Source organism: Octopus bimaculoides, chromosome 20 (genome assembly GCF_046866305.1).
Source record: "Octopus bimaculoides isolate indiv1 chromosome 20, ASM4686630v1, whole genome shotgun sequence".
NCBI classification, from domain to species: Eukaryota; Metazoa; Mollusca; class Cephalopoda; order Octopoda; family Octopodidae; genus Octopus; species Octopus bimaculoides.
The window spans coordinates 22,103,205-22,110,509 of record NC_142947.1 but is presented as its reverse complement, the minus strand read 5'-3'; the positions used below and the strand labels follow the sequence as shown (position 1 = coordinate 22,110,509).

Sequence of the window (7,305 nt, the reverse complement as noted above, 5' to 3'; positions counted from 1 at the left end):
TATGTACATGCCAATTGATTTTTGCATGTGTGTGTGTGTGTGTGTGTATCTCCGAATTTGATTCCTGCCCCTTTCCTTTTCCCTTCTTCAGTATCCTACTCCTGATCTTAACAGGTGATCCCTTTGTTACTAGGGACAAAGGACTCTAAAGACAAGTGAGACCTGAACTTCTATGATATTCTTATTTTCCTGCTCTTGTAATACCAGATCTCCTTGCATCTATCCACCTCTCTCTATCTCTCTCTCTCTCTCAGAGTTTCTTTCTTTGAGGATGCTTCTACATAGTCACTTGGCTTGCAAGAAATAGCAGGCAATTAATACAGGCAGGATGACTGTGATCTGTGCTCTGGATCACCTTTATTCGTAAGTCCCTTTGATGCAAGTTGACTTGGAAGTAAACAATTTCTTCAAGCCAATGAGGAATCCTCTACATGGTCACTTGATCTGCTAGAAAATGCAGTCAAAATCTCCCTCGTATCACAACTCTGTTGTCTTTAAAAAGGAAGAACGCATTGATAAGCCTCTGATCATGGAACTGTCTGCTCTATCAGTGCTGATCTGAGGCTAAACTAACTTTCCCTTCTCTCTCTTCCTTGTTTCCTTTCCTGTTAAGTTTTTGAGACCACTAAAGAGTGTCAGGCTATTTAATCTAATCACTAGATGAATTACTCTCAAATTATCTCAAATTAAATTTCTTTTGTTAATTTTCTTTCTTTTTTTATATTTAATTGCTTTTTGTCTCTTTCTAGTTTTCCTAAATTATTCTAGAATGACCCTATGTAAACAACTGACAAATGTTTTAAAGGCTTCCAAAGAATTTCCACACAATCTCTCAAGACATTTCTGCCATTTTATGTTCAGCGTGTATTGTTCTTCTAAGGCAGTTATTTTGCTTGTTACTTGGCTTGTAACTTGTCTTGCCTGTCTACTTTGATGTGATTTGTATTCATTCCAGTTTCAGACTTTTCATCCTTTCTAGGAAGACAAAGTCTATGGGATGCTTCAGCACACTAAAGAAATTTGGCTCAGTTTCCTGAAATAAGAAAAGAATGACTTAGGATGTTATTATTTTAAACTAATATGTGCATGTGTATGTGTGTGTATATATATATATATATATATATATATATATATATATATATTAGAAAAAGTAATAAGGTACTCAGATATCTGGATGGTTGTACATTTACAGATTTCTATTAATATGTCACATGTTTTATAAATATTAGCGCTTGCACTTATTCTTGTAGGGTTTTCAAAATCCTACAAGAATAGGTGACATATTAATAAAAATCTGTAAATGTACAACCATCCAGATATCTGAGTACCTTATTATTTTTTCTAATATATAATTCCTGTACATCACCTCCAAACCTTCCAATATATATAATTCTGTAAATAATACTTATTTTATAAGCTTGAAGCTTGTCTGCCATTGCTGTATATTGACTAAAGAAACTAGTCTAATATTGAGGCATATAAGCCCTCAATATCAAGGGCTTATATGCTGCAATACTAGACTATTTACCTTAGTCAGTGCATGGTGATCGCTTATAAAAAAATATTATTATTTACAGAATATATATATACACACACATATATATATTCTTGGAGAAAGCAGCCCTTTTTTTTTCTTTCTAATACAAAATGTGATGGCCTTATAGATGGGTTAGTTATCTTATAAGAGTTAATGAACACTATTTTAAACATACACACACAGCCTGGTCCTTAATGGCAGCAACAGGAGGTTGTGATAGGCATAGAATACTTAACAGAGTCTTAGTTATCTCAAAGTAGTTAATTAACATAATTATTTCAGATTTAATAGCCTCATCTTTAGGAATTAAATATTTTTGTAATATTTCCATCTAGACTTGTTTCAGTTGGTTTGTTATCTGGTCATCAGGGTTAAGACATTCTTGGATATGCAAATGATACCACACTGGGTTTGAACTAGAAATCCTTTATTTCCAAATTAAGGTCAATGTGTTCTTATTCACTCACAGTTCTACATATATATCCAGGAGTAAGGCACCTGATACTGAACAGTTATCAAGTTGACCGAAATGTAATACAGGCACAAATATTATAAAAATATTTCATCTATAAAGTTGACACTAACATTGTCTCTTTAGCATTTAGACTAGCCCTATCCGGCCCAAATATTTTTCCTATTTTATATTCAATCTGGCTAGATCCAGCCTCTCACATCTACATTACAATATCATTCTAAAAATAAAAAAATCATATTGAAATCTCAAGCTGTGAGACAATGCATGAGTAATTCAAGATAAAGTGACTATATAAACATAATGTTTGACAAAGTAATCAGAATGCTAAAGAGTTAACAACACATTGCAAACATTTAAAAGTTGTATTGTCAACTGGAACCATAGCGACCTGATACTCTTTTATGCTTCTTTTTTTTTTTCTTCTTTTTTTATTTATTTATTAAATGTCTTTTTAAAACACCCATCCATTGCTGAAACAGTAGTTCCAGGTGGTGCCCTCTTTTTTTTCCATCCCCCCCAGTTCACTACTACAGTCTCACCCCATACCCCCTGCTCTGTCACCCCCACCCCAGTTTTATCTTTCTGTACTCAGCCATACTTTTGGATGTGTGACTGTGTGTGAATATTTCTTTTTCCTCTAGGCATGTGTGTTTCCATACTTGCATCTGTATGTGTGTGTGTGTGTATGTGAGAAAGAGAGAGAGAGAGTATACCTCAAGTCTCTGACCCATCTGATTCCATTTGTTTGTACATATGATAAATAAACTGTTTTCAACACTTCACATCTTCTTTGTTCATTTCTTCCAACTTCCCTCCCCTATGCCTGATGAAGCAACCCTATTGGCATTCAATCTCATCAGTAGCTTTGGTCAATATGGATAACACCACTCTCTTGCAATGCTTTCTTCATTATTCAGCATTAAAGAAAATAAGCCTGTCTTTATCCAGTATTTTCTAATAGGTTAAATTACTATTGAATGGGATTTATAAAAATCAACAGTATGCGATGAAGATGTACCACAGTGATGGAACTATGAAAATAATAATAAAAACAATTGATCACATCATTTCTTGCTGCCCAGTTTTTGCAAAAGTCAGTGTGTATGTGTGTCTATATATATATATATATATTCTTATGCGTGAAAAAGTGCCACACCCTAACAGTTGAGGGAACCCGTGGAAGAGGTAGGCCCAGGAAGACCTGGGCTGAGGTGGTGAGGCAAGACCTTCGTACATTGGGCCTCACCGAGGCGATGACTACGGACCGAGACCTTTGGAAATGGGCTGTGCGTGAGAAGACCCGGCAAGCCAAGTAAGATCGTTGCCAGTGCCCCTGGACTGGTTCTTGTGCGGGTGGCACATGAGATGCACCATTTTGAGCGTGGCCGTTGCCAGTACCGCCTGACTGGCTCCTGTAGGATTTTCGAGCGAGATCGTTGCCAGTGCCCCTGGACTGGCTTGTGCGGGTGGCACATAAAAGACACCATTTCGAGCGTGGCCGTTTTCGTGCAGGTGACACGTAAAAGCACCCACTACACTCTCTGAGTGGTTGGCGTTAGGAAGGGCATCCAGCTGTAGAAACTCTGCCAAATCAGACTGGAGCCTGGTGTTGCCATCCGGTTTCACCAGTCCTCAGTCAAATCGTCCAACCCATGCTAGCATGGAAAGCGGACGTTAAACGATGATGATGATGATGATGATGATTCTTACAGATATAGGGTAAAACTTAATAATTAATTAATAATTAGTAATTTTACCAAGTAGTTTGGTGTGTTAAAAAACCATTATTCGGTAAAAGTTATATAAATTAAAATTAGGGTTCAGCAAGAATTTCTTCACCTCACACCGAAAATTAGAAATAGCAGTCAAAACTACTATTTCTCTACCAAAATATAACTCCCAGGCAGACAAATACTCACAACTACAAAGGCAAAAAAGAAAAAATAACGAATTCACCCGGCTTTGATTAACTGCGTACGCGTTTCAGGATTAAAGAGGTGTAAATCATATTACCCGAACTTATTTCCTTCGTCAGTACAGTATTTCAAAATTATAAATCCAAGAATGCTAATAAAATAATATATATATATATATATATATATATATATAGATGCTTTGCTTACAGCCATATCACATCGACTGTACCAGTTCACATCTGATCACTGAAGTTAAGTAATGTTGGGCCTAGATAGTACTTAAGGTGGGTGACTGCTTGGGAAACATAGGGGCTGTAAGCATCTCACTTTTACCAAGGTGGTATCCCAGCATGGCTGCAGTAAAATTATTGAAACAAGTAAAAAGATTAAAGGTTATGTATTTACACACACTTCTGTGTAATATAGATATGTATGTATGAGGGGTTGGTGAAAAGTTCCTGGCTTTAAAGGTATTGTGAAAGGCCTGGTTGGAGACCCAACCTTCCGAGTTCTTTTATGGGGCTTAGAAGAACTGAAGGAGTACTACATAAAGTATGTGAATCTGAGAGAGGAATATGTTGAATACAATCATAATTAACTGATCCTCCTGTATTTTCTTTTATCTAAAACCAGGAACTTTTCTGCACTCCCTCATATATATGTGTATGTGTGCATAGATATCACTTGGCACTTGTGTCCATTTGATAATATGCCAACACTTCAACAAAACCTGAGAATTACACATCTGATATATGACAGTAATGATCTACTTACAGAAACCTGGGATATGACTGTCTAGATCAGTTCTCAAACACAGACACATTGACTTCAACAAGGCCTTTCGTTGAAAATCTATCAAAGCCTGAAATCTATGTAATAATTATTACACTGTAAGGCAGCAAACTGGCAGAATCATTAGCACACAGTCAAAATGCTTAGTAGTATTTTGTTTGTCTTTATATTCTGAGTTCAAATTCTGCCAAGCTCGACTTTGCCTTATATCCTTTCGGGGTCGATAAAATAAGTACCAGTTGAGCCCTGGGATCAATGTAATCGAATTTAGTCCTTCCCCTGAAATAGCTGGCCCTGTTTCAAAATTTGAACTTACCTTACAAATAATGTCCCTGATAATGGATTGTAAAAGTCAGCAATGAGCATAGCAAGAAATTTAGTGTACAGGTAAGAGTTCACCAAAGATCAGTTCCTAGTACCCTCTTGTTAATCATAGTCTTCCAGGCCATAACAGGAATTTAAGACTGGAGCTCCTCTATGCTGATGACCTTGTTCTTATAGCTGAATAACTTCCAGCAAGATCTGTAATCAAATGGCTTTAGGGTTAATTTAGCAAAGACCAATGTCCTAGTAAATAGGGAAACAGACAAATTACTAATCCCTTCAGACCCTGCTTGAAATGTAGAAAAGATGGTAGAAATGTCATATGGTGTAACCCAGTGCAAGCAATGGGCACATAAAAGGTAGATCAGTATAATTGGAAGGTTAACAGAGAATATAGTCTTTGTGTGTGATAGATATACAGGAACAATAAACATGTATTGTATAGAAAACAGACTTCCTCAAATGTCTGGGGGAATCCTTAGAAGTAGTAGAAAGCTTCTGTTGCCTAGGCGACCAGGTTAGCAGCAGAGGAGGATGCTCTGAAAGCATAGTTGCTAGAATAAGAACAGGCTGGGCAAAGTTCATAGTGTTACTACCTTTGTAGCTACAAAGGGTCTCTTCCTCAGAGTGAAAAGCAGACTGTATGATGTCTGTGTATGTACAGCTGTGCTACAGTGAAACATAGGCTGTGACTACAGAGGACATGCAAGGGCTTGAAAGGAATGAAGCCAGTAGGCCCCACTGGATGAGTAATGTCAGTGTGCATGTACAACAGAATGTAAATGTTTTAAAAGAAAATTTGGGTATAAGAAGCATCAGATATAGTGTACAAAAGAGAATACTGCATTAATATGATCGTGTGACACGTTTGGATGAGGACAGCTGCATGAAGAAATGCTGATCTCTAATCATAGAGAGAACCTGTGGAAGGGGCAGACCCAAGAAGACATGAGATGAAGTGGTGAGAAATGATGTTGAGCCTCACAGAGGAGATGACATGTGACCAAGACTTCTGGCGATTTGCTGTGCTTTAAGACACATCCAGCTAAGTAAAATCACTGCTATCCATACATACAGACATACCTTTCACAGCCATTACTCCCCCTCCCCCATACACACATAAACTGTTCTCTCTCAAAACTCACCCACAACCCATCTTGCCAACAGGACTCTCCCTTATGCACCTCACCGGCTGCAGCCCCCCATCTCCCTCACATGTCTATCCACACACTCTCCATGCCATCACACATCTATCATAGACCCTGCCAGACTATGCAATTCACCGTGCAATGAGATTGAACTCACGTGACTTGACGACGACAGAGGAAGTCATGCCTACATAAAATTCTTTTCTACTCTAGGCACAAGGCCCGAAATGCTTGGGGTGGGGACCAGTCGATTACATCAACCAGTATGCAACTGGTACTTAATTTATCGATTCCAAAAGGATGAAAGACAAAGTCGACCTTGGCGGAATTTGAACTCAGATCATAAAGACAGACGAAATACCACTAAGCATTTCGCCCGGTGTGCTAACGTTTCTTATTTATTTATTGCTCACAAGGGGCTAAACATGGAGGGGACAAACAAGGACGGACAAAGGGATTAAGTTGGTTGAATCGATCCCAGTGCGTAACTGGTACTTAATTTATCGACCCCAAAAGGATGAAAGACAAAGTCGACCACGGCGGAATTTGAACTCAGAACGTCCTGGCAGACGAAATACCGCTAAGCATTTCGCGCGGCGTGCTAACGTTTCTGCCAACTCTCTGCCTAACGTCTATAACAAATTTCCCTTCACAGCATTTGTATTTCACTTCAATACTGTTGTGTTAAACAGCCGATGGCCAATAAGTTACATGAGCGATAACTTTCTACAATCATACAACTAAAAAGTTAGCACCTCATCCCTGGTGGGATTCGAACCCACGACCTCTGGATTAGAAGTCCAGCGCGCTATCCCCTGCGCTACAGGGACTCAACGATTTTTAGCGTTAAATATTTAATTTTTATCTGGAAATTTTTGCGCAAGACACATTTTTACAGTTAATTTGTCAACAGAAACATCCCAAAAGGCTCTTACGTGTTGCTCACAGACCAACTTAGGTTTCTCATTGACTAATACGAAATTATTCCCAAGTAACACGATTCAATGTTTTGAAATGACTAGCGAGTTAATTGTCTCAAGTGATAAATTCCGCGCTTCATTGCTATAAATGTCGCTTTTACATTTTAACGATACAAAAATAACTATTAGAGTT

The 7,305-nt window shown here is 38.0% G+C and overlaps 1 protein-coding gene, 1 non-coding gene and 1 pseudogene across 3 annotated transcripts in view; 2 read left to right on the top strand and 1 right to left on the bottom strand.

Moving 5' to 3' along the window:
• The window catches only part of LOC106869970 (thymocyte selection-associated high mobility group box protein TOX), a 142,401-nt gene extending 139,607 nt beyond the window's left edge, over nucleotides 1-2,794 (top strand). For both annotated transcript variants that reach the window (XM_089338223.1, XM_089338224.1), the window contains one exon: nucleotides 1-2,794. This exon is cut by the window's left edge and continues 4,570 nt beyond it. The gene's annotated coding sequence lies outside the window, so the exon portion shown is untranslated.
• Nucleotides 2,795-4,129: 1,335 nt separating this feature from the next.
• Nucleotides 4,130-4,249, top strand: LOC128250386 (5S ribosomal RNA; annotated as a pseudogene).
• A 2,700-nt stretch (nucleotides 4,250-6,949) lies between these two features.
• Nucleotides 6,950-7,022, bottom strand: Trnar-ucu (transfer RNA arginine (anticodon UCU)). The gene has a single exon. It is a non-coding gene; the product is annotated as a tRNA-Arg (tRNA).
• Nucleotides 7,023-7,305: the final 283 nt, after the last annotated feature.